Source organism: Vanacampus margaritifer, chromosome 1, assembly GCF_051991255.1.
Source record: "Vanacampus margaritifer isolate UIUO_Vmar chromosome 1, RoL_Vmar_1.0, whole genome shotgun sequence".
Taxonomy (NCBI): domain Eukaryota; kingdom Metazoa; phylum Chordata; class Actinopteri; order Syngnathiformes; family Syngnathidae; genus Vanacampus; species Vanacampus margaritifer.
Window position 1 is genome coordinate 24,090,307 of NC_135432.1, and position 16,549 is coordinate 24,106,855.

Genomic DNA, 16,549 nt, shown 5'->3' on the forward strand with positions numbered 1-16,549 from the left:
CTTCAAGGCTCCGTGGGTGTTGTTGGGGGGATTTTACTGCAATGGACCCCAAAAAGTTCAATATACGGCAGTTATGGTCAGAGTGGACACCTGGTCCCAATTCAGCTTGGCAATAATACCCCCCAGTGCTGCAGTTTCAATGGTAGTGCATACTAAACAATAATTGATATTTGAATATGGCTTACAGCTTGTTAAAGCATTAATGGTCTGTGAATGTGAAAACTAAGCGAGTGTGAATGACCTTTACAAGAATAGCACAGTGGACGTGCAATGTGTACAGCACATGGAGTGCAATTAGGAACACCAAACAAGATGGGGGATCTGTTTTTTCTTTCATCAAACATGATCTAAATCTAATAACATTTTTAATATCTCCACACAGTCAGGCTGCCAATCCAACTGCTTGCTGTTCTGTTAACGGAGCCCCAGTCCACCTGTTCTCTCCCAGATCATCTTATCTCTAAAAATAAAAACACGGCAATCCTGACGAGTCACAGACACCAAGAGTCATCCTGATATTAATCTGCCGGGATACAACAAGGCAATGCAATGCAGTCAAACCCTTAATGATATATCAAACAACTTCCCTTCCCTTCCCAAAGATGCCAATTCCATGCAATAACCTCATGTTTTATGCATAACGCAGTCGGCATATCCTGACGGGATGTTGGCAACGGGCTCCGTTTCTTCTGCAGAGCCCCCGTGTGCCGCCTACCTCGTAAGAGTATTCCCCCGCTCGAGGGGTGAGGGGCAGCCAACATTATGGCTGGTGGTTTGTAAAGTGAGCTGGGAAGTTTAATTGATCTTAAGGAATTTAATGTGGCGTAGTGAATCGCGGCAGACAGCGTGGATTTATTTCGCGGCCCGGCAGGAACGAACATAATATCGCGAGGCTTTTATAGCAGGAGAGGGATTTTTTTTATAGTGGCCACAAAAATGATTTAGTTTGTGTTGAGTAAAGATACCGTTCATTAACAACTCTGCTAGCCAATTGTGACTCCCATTCTCAATATAACAAGATGTAGTTTGAGTGTTTACTTCAATCTTAAAACATGTTCTTTCAAAAGAATCGGTTTAGGTTAAGACATGAATCAAAACTATGCCATTTGAAGTCAAGTGATTAATTTAAGACTCTCGCAAGTGTTAAGTCCGCCTGAAAAGTAGTCTGCAGTGTGTTGAGACTACCACAGGCAAGGAAGGGGGGTTCAGGATGGGTTGCAGCCAAGTCAAACAACGGTGTGATTATATATTAATAGTATCTGGAGAGCAGTGTTGTTATAGTTACCTTAAAAAAGTAACTTAGTTACTTTACTGATTACTTGATTGTAAAAGTTACTTTAATAGTTACATTCAGTAGATGCCGACAACTCTGCCTAACACAAAAATTACACCCAGTCGTGCCCCTTAATTGAAAGCGCATTTTTAACAGGCATTTAACAATGTTTGTTTTTTATTAAACATTAAATAAAGACCACCGTTTGTCTTATCATAATTATTTTTATTACAAGAAAATAATGAGTCTTTTCTGGATTTCACTAAACATAAACAGCCTACTTTTTTAAATTTAAAATAAAGACAAACATAAATACATTTTGAAATAATGGCAGTCTTTTTTTTACTTCACTTATCTTAACTGTTGATGTTGTCATGGCAAAGCGTAACATTTATAATGTATATTGTTTATAAATATAATGATTACATTTGGGGACTTATGGCAGTCACACAATCTAGTAGGACTTTCTCTTTAAACTCAAATGTATGCTGTATGTACTAGTGCCAACCATCATTATCCATGTTTTTATTTAACAGTGTTATTGATACAAGATAAAACTCAATTGACAGCACAAAGTGTGAAACAAAGCTTAATATTTTTGTTTTTATCTGACACAAACTCAAAATAGTGACTGCATTTCCAATTTAAAAACATGAATCTCTCTCCTTCCTCAATTGTTCTTTATGTGGTACGACGGTAAGGACACGTGAGTTGTCAATGCTCTGAAAACATGACATGACAGACGTGATGTCGAGGTATGGGGAAAACTTTTAGCTAACTCAGTTAAGTAAAAAAAATAAAATAGTCAACACAAAATTGTGCCTCGAAACTATCATTAATCATTTTTAAATTATGACTGAGGCCAATGTTTGGCTCGTTCTGTGCTTCTTCCGCACGGACATTTGTTGCTGAGGGATGCTACTAGTGACATGATAATGCTAATGCACAGGGGTCGCTTTAAAATCATACAAGATACTAGACTTTTATAGCTAGCAATTAGGGATTTGTGTCTCTTCACCAAAGACGATGCAGTACAATTCAAGTATGTAATAATTTGAAAATGTAATGATTCAATTTCTCACAATTCATTTCAATATGGTACAGCTGTAGCGTTTGTCAAGTTTATTAATATGCAACAACACGTAAAAACTCTTAAAAGTCCAAACTATCCACGTTGATTAATTTCAGAGAAACAACAAATCATTTATTTTCGCTGTACACCTCGCATGAAAGATGATTCTTTACATCTCGATACATGGGTTGTGATACGATTCAAGAATGGAACCATTTTAAATTACCATTTTAAAATGTAATGATTCACTCCGGTTTGTCAAATCAAATTTCCTAATCCTAATTGTTTTTTTGTTACACACCTACTATGCATCCATCCATCCATTCATCCTTTTAAAAACAGTTGGATCAAAAGTAACCCAATTATGGATCAATTTGACCCAACTTTCTGGGTTGTTTTATACAAAATGACCCAAGTAAAGAATCTGACCAATATTTATGAGTTGTTTTACGCCGAAAGACTCATTTCTTCTCATTTCAAAGTTGGGTCAAATCGACCCAAGTAGAGGATTGTTCCATTTTTTACCCATAGTTGGATTCTTTTTGACCCAACTGTTTTTAGAGGGATCCATCCATCCATTTTAATCCGATAGTCTATGAAAAAAATGATTCTATATTAATTGTAATTCATATTGAGAATTTCAGACTGAGGATAAATGTACACTGAAAATATCCAAAGGTGAAAATATGATGCTCCCCAGATGAAATGTTCCAGAGTGATTTCCATGTGGTTCTCAGACAGACAAGCTCTTCTGGCGAGTTGAAACAAAGTCATCGTTAAACTTACCAGTCAGACCGCACCACGACGTAGCTATCCATCAAGCAGCAGGACAGAATTTACAGTGTGACCCGTTCAGTCATCATTTATTACTTTTACTGGTCCTAAGTGGAGGCAATTGCAGGCGGTTGTTTGTGTAAGAGGAGCCCTCCACCTGCGAGGGTCTCCCATTAATGCAAACCCAAGTGTGCGTGGGGGAGGATATGTCATTTATCAATATACGTTCAGACTGGAGACCGGATTTTGCTCAGACAGAATTCTGTTGTGGGTACTTTCCCACCAAAAAGTTTGCATTGAATCAAACTACACAAGCCTTTTAATGTTGATGGGGAACACAACTGCTCCCTTAAAGGAACCGTTTGAATAATTATTCATCTGGAACTCGGTCAAATACAAATATTTAAACAGCATTTGTAACTTCAGAACAGAAGTCATCCAACCGTTCATGTCGAAGTCATCTGAAAAGATCTCAGGGTTGGACTCCGAAAGCTCCAGGCCAGGTGATGTTGACCTACACCACTGAACACCTTCCCTAAAGCTACTCTCACCTCAGGATAGGTCGGCCACAGCTTTGAAGTGACGCTAATATTGGCCTCTGTTCCAGCAGCAGGACACGTTCTTTAAATGCTCCACTGAACTTGATCAGTCATTCTCCTAATAAATGTACAACCAAGGTGAAGGGGGGAAAGTAATTTGAGAGAACTGAAGGAGGAAGTCGTGAATCATTTGCATGTAGTGACAAAAAAAAATCTCTTGATACTTTGGATGTTTTGTTGGGGGGGAAAACGGAATCCAAATATAATTGTAGGAAAATTGGAAAACATGAACAATCTCCCCATTTATATAATTTTCATTCTTTTCTTTTTTTAAGATTTTTATTTAACTCATAAGGAATTTGAAGTTGAACGCCTTGTTTTTTCACCTCATCTCCCAGTGTATAATTGGCCTATCGATAATATCAATGAAAAGTTCATGTTAGATGCAGCTCAATGTGCCGTGCAATGAAAAAATCCAAAGTACAATATATACCCCCCACTCCGCCCCTCACCAACATCCCCACGAGCACACTAACTCCCACACATACACACAACATACAAACACGACCTGAAGATCTGTGGTTAAAAAAAAGATACAGCATGGCAAAGTGAAACCATGTGAGGAAAATATAGGATATTCCATGACAATTTTTCGTTAATCTAAAAATCAACTCTTTGGAATTTACATAAACACAAGCGATGCCCAGTACTATACAGTATTTCCTTGATTTTGTTGTTTCTGTAAACAAAATGAGACCAGATCACCAACCTCTCATGGTGGAGTCAAATCATGCAGTCACTTTGACCTCACTTGCTTCAAGACAATTTGTCAATCAGTTGCACACAATTGACTGGATTCTTTACAATCAATTCATTGATTGCTATTGCCATTCCTAATAGAGCAAAATTCCTTGGAATTAACATGTCAGACTTGCTATGTTAACGAAAGTCTCGGATCAGCACAAAAGTGAATGAGTTTTTACCCTGGTCAAGATGCATCATTTGATTCAAAAAGGCCCAGGCAAGGAGACAAACTTACCAAGAGACCCATGTGAAAACATAACATCCTTTGTGGAAATAATTATACAGCATTTAAATTTGGGATTATTACGTTAAATGGCATTTCTTGTAATTGTGCGCAACTCTGAGTCTATGTTTTCTTTGGGCAGGTTCAAGCCACTAAAAAGGCAGAAAAGTATCTCTTGGCTCCCGCCCGCAAAGCCGCACAAAAGGCGTCCTAAACTGGTCCATGTAAAGGTGTGGGAAGTCAAGCCACAGCCTGGCATTGCATAGCTGACAAATAAATAGCATGCCCTCCCTCAACTCTCATCTAATTACGGGTATGGTTTACCAGTGCTGGCTTATTAGGGTTTCCTCAGCAAACTATAAAAACTAATGACACTATTTTGTAGTTGCCTTGGTTTTCTTGCACCTCCCTTTCTTTCTTTCTTTCCAGATAGTAGTGATTATTTTTAGCCCTGCTTGGTGAACGTTAAATACCAATGGATTTCTCTCCATGTGTCAGCATTGAATATCCTGCCGAGATTTGCTTTGGGTTTTGAGGGTTCTTTTAAACCACCATACCTGTATGTACTGTATATGGAATATTCTGTGGCCGTTCAGCAAAGATAATCAACTGGATGTTGTCACAGCGATGTTCCAAATTGTAAATGAAAATACACTTTGCAGCCTACTTGAATTAATTCACCACAATGAGAGCCACACATTGACTGCAGTGTTATCCCTCCTCTCTAAATATTCTGACACGCAGCCTTTGGTACTGACTACTTCTGGTAGGCTTGCTCCCCCTGGTGGCAGGGGCTATAACTTTACATAGAAAATATTTTTTAGATCATTGTTGTTGAGGAAAATCTAATATATTTGTCATTTGCAATGTTGATCATCAATATATTAACTTTCAGCATTACAACAACTTTTTACTGATCAGACATGCTTGTGTTTTGCTTTACGGCTAGGTTGTAGGCCTATTTAGCTGTGTGAGAGCAACGGACTGTCAGGACACTAAAGTAGGCTTGAGTGACTTTAGTGTTGTCCTGAGGGCAGTCAGAGTTGTTTTGACCTCCCTGCGCACACAACATCGACAATGCCGGTGAATGCTGTGTTAACAGTTGGTTCTGCTTGGTTGCGAATAGGCACAATGGATGTTGCAAAATAAGACTTCCAAGGTCATTACAATTGAGGAACAGCGGTTAAAGGTGAATTTTCTCCAAAAAGGTGGCTCATCATTGAAAATTGTTTGTCTACACCACTGGGAAACGCTTACTCAGGTTTTGGTCTTACATTAAGATTAATAAACAAACACATGTAAGCAAAACTGTCAAAGCCATTTTGCCCAAAAGACCATGTGTACGTCTTGCGTCCATTATGAAACATGCAACACCATCCATTAAAACATCTTGTTTGCTAGTTTATTTACTTGTGCTAGTAGAAGCCCACAGTTTGTCATCACCTTGTCAGCATTCAGCCCATTCCATAGTGATTGAATATTCACAATGATGTAAAACAAGCACATCTAATATATTATTTAATCACAGTTCCCAGTAATAAAACACTCTTTTGATCCCGACATTGTATTTCCATTATTTTCTCTTTAAACATTAACCACGGCTGCGTTGAGGATGCATTTCATCGTCGCCTTCTGCTTAAATATTCAAATGGCAAGCTGGTCTGGACAGACAGGCCATAATGTTTTAACAGAGCTGACAGAGGAAGGAGAGAAAGGAATGTTAGCCCTAAAAATCTGCTGAAAAATCTATCCCCCCCCCCATCCCACACCCACCACATGTCTTTCTCCCACTCCCCCATTGTAGTTACAGTGCTTGGACTGCACTTTCTGGCCCTCTATTGGTGCTGAGTTGGGACTTCCACCAACAGCCTTTTAATAACCCAATGACTCACGCTCACAAAAATGATTAATTATATCTACAGCAAGGTTACTGTACGTAGTTTAAAAAAATACTAACAAGACAACTAAAACCAAATCTGAAAAAAAAAAAAAATTATAAATCAAATTGAAAAGAAAAATGCTTTTCAAAAACAACTGACATTACATTTTATGTTTACAAAATAAAACAAAACTATAATTATAATAAATCAAACTAATAATAAAAAAGTAACAAAACTATAGTGGAAAAAGTAATTTGTTTTTATCTTTGGCAATTAATTTAATACCATTGGGGTTGAAGCAATATTATGCACTGCACGTCTTGCAATTCAGTACCTGTATTTGATTTGGGGATGGTTGTTTTTAAAATAATAGTTAAATTAAATTTCACTACACAAAACTTGAACTTTGTAATCCACACACAAACAATACACAAAACAAATAAATAAAATAAAAACAATACTAAAACTAACAAAACTAAAAAAAAAAATTAACTAACAAACAACGCTCTGAAACTAATTCAAATTAAATTAATAAGTAAAACAAAAACTCAAAATAAAACAAATACTACTAGTAACAATAATGAAAAATTAGATAACCCCGCTATTACTATTCGTGGGGGACAAGGGCCAGTCCGGCCTGCAAATAGCCAAAATGTATTTATAATTGACCTCCATTATAAATGCATGTGATGGACTTGTCCAAAATTTCTTTATTTCTTGATAAACCAAATGTGTGGCGCGGAATGTAGTATAAAAAAGTGTGCAAGTGAAGACAATGGCAGAGGATGTGCATCTCATTAATCCCCGTAGCCACCCATACCTCAACAAATTCAAGCTAGTTACCAAATCCTCACTTATACAGTATGTTATGTTGTTTACGGCCACACATGCAAAGAGAATCTCTTGTCAACATCCAAGACGTTCAGCATAAATTTAAGGACACCCATTCAGTTATGTACCAAAGTCAATACGACAATATTCAGCCAGCTAAGGTAGTCAAGACTCTGGAAACGAGCATTTATCCTACTATAACACTAGCTACTACACAGATTTGGCAGAAGTAGCAAATAAAACTCATAAGTGTGAAGGAACCTTTTGACGGATGAAGCTATAGTAAAGTATAATTTGAGGTCAGTCAAACATATTTGTGCAAGTTACTTTCTCCACAACACCAAATTGTTGTGATCTATTCAAATGTTGAATTTGAAATTTAAAAATCTCTTTTTAGCAGATGGGAACGGTGACCATATCTGCAGCTACAACAAGTTATTTGTTTAGTAAACACAGTTTAGTAGGAGTGGGAATCTTTGAATGTCTCACAATTCGATTTGATTCAGATTTTTGACTGTGCGATTCGATTCAGAATCTATTTTTGATTAAGAACGATTTTTGATTCACGGTGATTTGATTGACAATGATTTTTGCTTCAATTTATAGATGTTCAAGGAATCGTAATGATCTACTCCAGTCTGACTCGCTAATGCTAATTAGTGCACTTTTATCACTCAAAAGAACGACTCCACGCTGCAAAAAAACGACTTTTATTGGAATAACTTGATCGTGACTTTTTCCTTCTACTCTCTAATGTGGCTACAACTTAAGAGTGTATCAGACCGCGTGGAACCACACTGCCCTCAAGTGGCCAAATCGGGTACAACATGAACAGCACTCCCAATAAAGGCACACGCAAACAGAGGGAAGACGGTATAAAATAATCTAAATAAAATCGATTTTGGGACATTTAAATCTGAATCATACTAAATGTGAATCGTGATTCTTATGAGAATCGATTTTTTGGCACACCCCTACTGTTTAGTCATGTTAATAACAACATGGTGCTGTCACTGCATTAATCCAAGACATTGATATTGCAGTGGTAGTAAGAATATTGCCTTTATAAAGATTTAAGAATGAATTCTTCTTTTATACTTCAACCACACCTCATTATTCAAAACTGCCAATGACTAAAACCTCAAAATGCCATCTGCATATAATTACCACAACCAGAGGTTATACGTCTTTCGATACTAGTATCTGACTGAATGGACGGAAACAATTCTGATAGGTGACAGGAGGACAATTCAGTCTCATTATTAAAAGGTTCCTATTCTGCTCCAGTGGTCTCCTCTATAAGCCCCGGATCTCCCCTCATGCTGATAGTCTGCTGATTGTCAAGCAGCTGCCTTTTTCACATGGTGCCGAGGCTAAATCCGAATCAGATGCTGATTAGATCAAATTGCAGAGAGAAACCTGTATGCCCCCGTATGCCCATCTTTGTGTCACCCCAGTGCCTCAACTTAAATTGGATCTTTAGGACACAGGAAAGTGGAAGCTTTGATTAGACATTGTCACAGAGGGGATATTGAAATATATGGGACTTTGGAATTGCTTGTTAGGAGAAATGGAGTCCAGACTGCAGGTGGGAAGTTCATGCTGGCTTGCCATCAATTGGACATCCCAGCGGCAAGCATAGAAGTGCAAGTGATCTGCAGAAATTGCGTGGGAATGCTGAAAGCTGAATGCTAATAGCTAAATGCTAAGCTGAATGCTTATGAAGTCAATTGAAAGCTAAATTATGTGAAAATTACAAAGTATTGATTGTAGTTGAAAGATAAATGAATAAAAAGAACACTTGAAACCAGGAGGTGTGAATTTTTGAAGCAAGTTGAAATTTATATGGAAAAGTGTTTTCTGAAAGTACCCTCCATTCATTTAGATGGAAAAGTAAAACTCTGATAGTCAGTTGGTTAGCATGTAATCACTTAGCATAATCGCCATGGATACATTTGGCAACAGTCGGAGGTGGGATTTTAAAATGCAAACAAAACAAAAAAAAAATCACTCAATAGCGCTGTTTTCCTGCTCCAACGCACCTGTTCCAATCAACAGGATCGTTATCAGGCTTATGCAGAGGTTGCTGATGAGCTTCACCTGTGTTGGAGAAGAGAAACATCCAAAACCTGCAGGACTACCTACCGGCCTTCGAGGACCGAGTTTGGACACCACTGAATTAGATGAAAAAGTGGAACGAATGACATCCAATGGAAAAAAAAAGAAAAGAAACCTCAATAGTGCCACCTAGGCATGCAGTACCGTCCAATCATTTAGATCAGTGGTGCCCAAGTCTGGTCCTCGAGAGCCCCTATCAAGCCTGTTTTCCATGTTTCTCTCCTTAAACGCAGCTGAATCTAATGATCAGCTCATCAGCAAGCTTTGCAGAAGCCTGCTAACGATTCTGATCATGACTCAGGTGTGTTGGTGGAGAAACATGCTGGATAGGAGCTCTCGAGGACCGAACTTGGGCAGCCTTGATTTAGATCATGGGTGTCCAAGCTCGGTCCTGGAGGACCGGTGTCCTGCAAGTTTTGGATGTTTCCCTGCTCCAACGCACCTGTTCCAATCAACAGTTTGCAGAGTTTGCTGATGAGCTTCAGCTGTGTTGGAGAAAAGAAACATCCAAAACATGCAGAACTACCGGCCCTCGAGGACCGAGTTTGGACACCACTGATTTAGATGGAAAAGTGGAACTAATGATATCCAAGGGAAAAATGGAGAAAACAAATCTCCCAACAGTGCCACCTAGTACCCTCCAATAATTTAAATGGAAAACTGGAACTAATGATATCCAATGGAAAAATGCACACAAAAAATAAAATAATAACTCAATAGCGACAACTATGCATGCAGTACCCTCCATTCATTTAGATGGAAAAGTGGACCTATGATAGTCAGTTGGTTAGCATGTAAATACTTAGCATAATTGCATACAAGCAGTCGGAGGTGGGATTTGAACCCGCAAACTCTTGATTACTGGTCAATGCATTTTACCAAGTGCATTACTGAGCAGTACCAGAGAGGTGGTAATGATAAGAAATTGTACCTATGGAAGTGGACGCTGAAAGTGGGATTTAGAAAAAGTTCAGTGTCAGTCCCATTAAATGAATGGGCAAAAGTTGATATGTGCGAATAGTGTAATTAATGTGGAATCAGACGATATATATACCCCAGAAGGCGTGAATTTTTTAAGCAAGTTGAAATTTGACCGGTGTACATATTTGAAATCAAAACAAAACGGAGTCTGTCTTGTTGTTGTTTTTTTAAAGATGCCACAGTTGAATGTCCCTCGCAATCCACGTCAAGTTTTGTGGTTTTACTTGCACAACCTGTACATGCAGTGCATAACTATAAAAATGTGAGTGGACATAAAAATATGTGCATGGACTGTAGAACAATAACATGAAAAGAGGAGGGGAAAGATGATCATCATGACTTTTTCATGGGTCACCTGGATTTATGTAAAACTGAATTGAATAATAGGGAAAAAAGGCAACAAAAAAATCTTTTGTAAGCAGAAGGGCCGTATATTAAGGGCCCACTGAGGGGACAAGAAGCTGAGAGGCATCATGACCAGAGATATACAGTAGATCAATAACTCCACTGTTATGGGTTGGGAAATCAGAGTGACGTGTTGGCAGCGGGTGGGGGTCAATGGAGCAATTATTTGCTTGATAACCGCATATGCGCATTGACAAGGCCACATAAACAAGTGGCGGCGGCATCTCTCCCCAGAGGACCAGCAGTGATGCGAAGAAGACGAGGCGCCGCCTGACTGCAACGGGGTGAACGCCGGGACGCGCTCCAGCATCATCCCTCCCTTAGCGGGCGAAAATGAAAGTCAACGGGAAAGGGCTGGCGCGCGGCTGCTGCCATGATAGCCAACATCCGTTACAAGTAAATTGAAATGTCAAACCCACTGTGTCATTTCCATAGCTGGATGGGAGGGAGAAGCATAGACAGAGAGAATTATGGGGGTATTCACGGGGGTGATCACAATGTGCAGCGGGAATGTTCCGGCAAATTAACTCTCAGCGGATGGCTGTCAGGGAGATAGAAGGATGGGAGGATAAACAGGCAGAAAGCAGAAATGCTCATGAATTCAAGGCTTACTGCACCAATTTCTGTCTTTTGTTCAGTTATGCTATGAAAACATATTTTGTCAGTGAAGGCATTTGGTTCATAATGGACCATTCAACTCCCACAAGTCATGAGTCATCTTCTTGACAGTATTTGCAGCAGGACAATGTTCATTTTCTGACAGCAAACTACATTAAGGCTAATCCAGAGCCATACAAGTAGAAAATTGTTATTATTGTAACCATGGCAGTGACTCTAGTCTCATCCCTAAAATGTTGTCGTGATTACCCAAACCATTTGTCTTTCCATAAAAATAGATCTCCTTTTCTTCCCAATGTTCTTTTTTTTTAAGCTCAACTATGGATGCAAATAGATAAAAAAAATAATTAGCTAATGAATTGAAAACATGACTGTAATTAACCTTAATTATTTGCATAATCAGTAAACTGTCTCAGATGAGGCCAAAACTTTCGGGGGGGTTTATATCGCTTCATGGGTTAACACTTTACTGACCCTCAAAGAATCAACTTAAAAAGCCTTCCTAACTGCTCCGGTCAGTTGGTTCATGGATATTACATTTGTTATTTAATTTCTGTAATTAAACGGGATTACTTTTATTTACATTTAATGGTTTTCTTTTAAACGTTTCATTGTTTATTATACTGTACTAAATGTCATTTATAGCCAAATATGCTTTGCGCCACTGTAGTGTACATTCTGCTTTGATGACTGTCAAAAGCAAGTGTGCTGTGTATACAAAATCACTCCTAAATTGAAATCCTACCTCTCTTGTATGTTTTCACTGTTAATCTGCATGAGAGTACATGCACTTTATGTGCATGCATCCTAACCGAGCCCCCACATTCACTCTCATATTCCTCTTAAATATTTATAAAGATTCCTATTATTGTATTAAGTATTTATTGATTTATAATTTAAAAGATTTATACTGAGTCTACGTCACTGCAGGCTAGAATGACTTACTGTGACATCCATAGCTATTTATTGTCTTACAATGTCAAAGCTATGCCCACTCGCCGCTTAGCATTCACAGAAAAGGAAAATGTAGACTCAAAAACACAGTCATAGACAGACAGGGGAAAAAAATAAATCAGAAGCAAAATCTAGCTCAATATTGCTCCAGGTTAGCTGTAGTTGAGCTATTGTCGCTGACGCTGGTCACGCGCTGACAATCCAGACAGAAGCTGGACAATGAAAATGCATTGCCTTGCTCCATCTTTTATTGATTTACACCTAAAGAGCCTTTGGAGCGGGTTGAAGTGCTTTGCAACTGGCTCACTGCTCTCACCTTTGCTGTCAGTGACTCAACTATGAAGTGTGACATGGTCACTGGAATTTGGCTAAAACAATAAGAACAATATGTTTATAACTTTGTTTTCTTGTTTAGTATCAGGGCAGATGAGCCTCACTGGGCAGATGTGTTTCAGGTTCTTAATTCAAAAGCACAGTATGGAAGGCAGGAAAGAAAAGCTGGCATCTGCAGCGGTCAGGATGGATGTTGGGCAAGTGGCTGGTAAGAGGAGGTGGAACCAAACAAAAAGAGATTTTGCTGTGAGGGGAAAGCAGAGTGTGCTTTTATTCAGTGCCTGGTGAGTGACAAGGAAACCATTAAGAGAGTGGTGCTGGCCAAAGGGATTAAATCCACATGAGCATGGCTATTATTCAAGCTAATTAAAGCGCCTTTTTAGCCTCTGAGCCCTGTTAGACCTCAGCAACAAAGCCAACTGAGAGAGACGCAGAAAACCATTCAAGAATTTTGCTGCAGGCAAATCTTTAGTTCACGTTAATCCAGAGGGAGTTTGTCAAAAAGTTTGAAGAAGCTCAGTTAAAGAAAGCTACAAGCACACTTTAATAATTGCTACAAAATGGCAACAAATAATCGACAGAATAGAACCTCAAAAGTTGAATGGCCTTAAAACGATACAAATGAGAGTTCAACCTAACCCCTTGGGACAAAATATGTTGGTCAAAAACAAAAGTAGTTCTTTAATTATGTTCATATATTATCCAAATCTCTTGATTGCCTGCCGTATTACAGTAACACTATGATTCAAAGTTTCATTTATTTTCATGCTCAGATTTATGACTGCTCATCAATGGCACAAGAACACTGAAGTAGCTTGGCGATCATAAGCATAAATGATGACACCGCACAGCAATTGTCATACAATAACCTTATTGATGACTTTTGCAACATGCACATGTTCACTTAAGATTGATCTATTTTTAGTCTGAAGTTGCTTTGATTTAATACTGATTTAATTCAGGTTGAATTTATTTTATGATGTTATTAAGTTATTTATTTTGCATTGTGCCGTGTCATCAAAACTACTCTATAACTGACAGTAAACATTCATTTATTTTGGTCTTCAGATACATTTCAGTCTTTACTTTTACTTAAAGGAGTTTAATCAGTACTTTTACTTTTTTTCCCATTTTTTTTTTAAACAAGTACTTTTATTTAAATATACATAATTTTGTCACTTCTGTTAAACAGCGTTTGTACAACAACAGTGACAACCTGTAGCCTATTAATGGAGTAAATAAAATACTAAAATCATTTTGTTTTAGATTCATAATAATTTTTTGTTGCAACTTATCAATTAACTTTAAAACACAGCCAGTTGGCTATTCAACAAGAGCCAAGATTGAACAGAATGACGGTTGCTCCTGTCCGCTGTAAATGGCCGCCGAGTATCTTCGCTTTGGGAATTCCACGTTAACAGCTCCTTGGAGACTTCATATGAGGGTCTGCTGTGGCCTCTCATCATCAGGAGCGCAATGAGCCAGACAGACGAGCCGATCGAGGGATAGAAGGGGGAGACAAGCAGGGATTGCAGGACATCACTTTTCTGATTTTACACCCACGCGCACGCCACAGTGGATCCGTCTGCTGAGATTGCAACAGACACTTGACATGCAACCAAGCAGAGCAGACAGGCACGGAGGGAAGAGACCAAGCGTGAGTGAAAGCCGAAGAGAGCGCACAGCAAGGAGAGGGAGAGCTGAGTGACTGACGGACAACGTGCTTATGGGGAGAGGCGGGTGTAATGGGGTGTGAAGTGGAAGAGCTCGGGAGACAGCGAAGGAGACCATCTGCCTGTCAGACCAGCACTTTACTACTCCTTTCTTACAGTCTCAATCAGGCTGTCACAACACACAAAAAACACTTCAACCAGGTCAAGAGGGGGAAATAAATCAACAAGAGAGAACCTCAATCTCTCTAACTACAGTATCTGACATTTGTTAGTAAAAGTCTGCCACCTACAAAATATCATCCCTGAAACGTAGAGAGTTTACGGTGCCATGGAACGCAACCTGAACAAAAGCCTCGCTAAGATTGCTGCACCATTGTGTTTTATTGACAACAGAACAACCACTTGAATGTTTTTATGAAAGGCTATTAATATGGTGTGTGTGTGGGGGGGTGGGGGTTAAACTTTCTTTGGTTTCCAAGTGACAATTAAATGAATCTTAATGGCATGCAGAAAACACTTAAGTGCAATGTTTGGTGTGGACCAAAATTGTTCAAAACATGACTGGTCTATTTTGACACACTTCTTTCCATCATATTTTTGAACATTGTAAACCCTGCTCATTTGTTTTTTAGATGATACCCATTGAACATGAATTAGTGGGATGAGATGCACAAATGAATAAAGGAGAACCTTGATTTAATGAAGTAATATGGAGAAGCTGGTGTCGGGTAAAGTAGATTGTCCATGAAATTAAAGCACTTTTTTTGTGGCCTAAAAACACTCGATACATATATACACATATTTTTCTCCTGATCTAAAAACACCAATTGCATTACAAATGAATAATAAAATTAAAGCTTTTTGAAACATGGATCTCTGTATGGCATCCTCACCTACAGTGGTGTGCAATCAGCACTGACTTACCCCCTGACCGGAGATCTGGTCCAGTTTTGGTCGAGACGAAAGTAGTCTGGCAAGTTGGCTCTGGTCACGGAAATAAAGCGTTTTTCTTCTAAAAACAATTTGTGTTCAAAGGAGTGATCAATTTGTCTGACTAAGTCGCTAAGTCTGACCTTTTTTTTTTATTTTGCAGTTTTGTGATGCCACCGTTGTAGGTGAGGATGCCATACAGATTAGTAAAAAAAAAAAAACTCAAACTATCCCTTTTAGGTTTATTCAAATTTACCTCACTGGTGTTTGGGGTTGGAGTGGCAGCACTGGTGTTTGGCGTGGGGTGATAATGGCGGGCAGCTGGTCACTTTCATGAGCAGCGAGGTTAGCACGCTTCCTATTTTCACCTCTGTTACAATTGGAAGACAAAGAAGGGCTTGCCAAAAAAAAATAGGACCAAAATCCTTACAATATAGTATGTTCAACAAGAGATATGAATGGTAGATATGAGACACTCCTTGTCATGTTTGGGTTCTGTTTTTCCTTGTGTGTCTCCCTTGGTCTTGTTAAGTGTAATCCTGCCCTTCCTCGTGTCAACCAATTAGTGCCCTCAGCCACTTGTGTCTTGCCCCAGGTGTGTCTTGTTGTGTCATTAGCATCTGTGTGTATTTAGTCTCCTGTCTCCCCTCTGTCTGTGTCGGTTCATTGTCGTTTTCCTCCTGTCATGCTGCCAGTTTTTTGCCTTGTTGTCCTCCCCACGTGTTGTTTTACTGCCATGGAGTTCGCTTTTGTTTTGAATAATTAAATTCCTTTTTTTTGTCCATCACCTCTGCCTCCTTGCCTGCTTCCCTGCGTTTGGGTCCTCCACCAAACTTCATCTCGTGACACTCCTTAATGCTTTCCATTGCTTTTGATGGGACTGTCACCCCTGCCAACATGGTCGTCAATAGGTTTTTCTGTTAACTGACTCTAGTCTGTAGCGTAAATCTGTGAAACTGTGGCACAACACGGATACTGTATACATGTACCAGCTGATCGTGCCACAGCGTCAGTAAACAACACACTAGCAACTACTGTGCAAAGGGGCATTTTACTGTACTGCACACTATTTTCTGTCCATTAAATCTGGAGTCTGTTGGTTCCGGGTTGTTCTCTCTTCATTTAACTCAATGTTAAGCAA

The 16,549-nt window shown here is 39.0% G+C and overlaps 1 long non-coding RNA gene across 1 annotated transcript in view; it reads right to left on the reverse strand.

The window, feature by feature from the left end:
• LOC144035322 (uncharacterized) overlaps positions 1 to 15,907 on the reverse strand; it is a 42,564-nt gene extending 26,657 nt beyond the window's left edge. The window contains exon 1 of the long non-coding RNA XR_013288414.1: positions 15,665 to 15,907. This is a non-coding gene — a long non-coding RNA (uncharacterized LOC144035322). The remainder of the gene's footprint in view (positions 1 to 15,664) is intronic.
• Between the last annotated feature and the right edge of the window lie 642 nt (positions 15,908 to 16,549).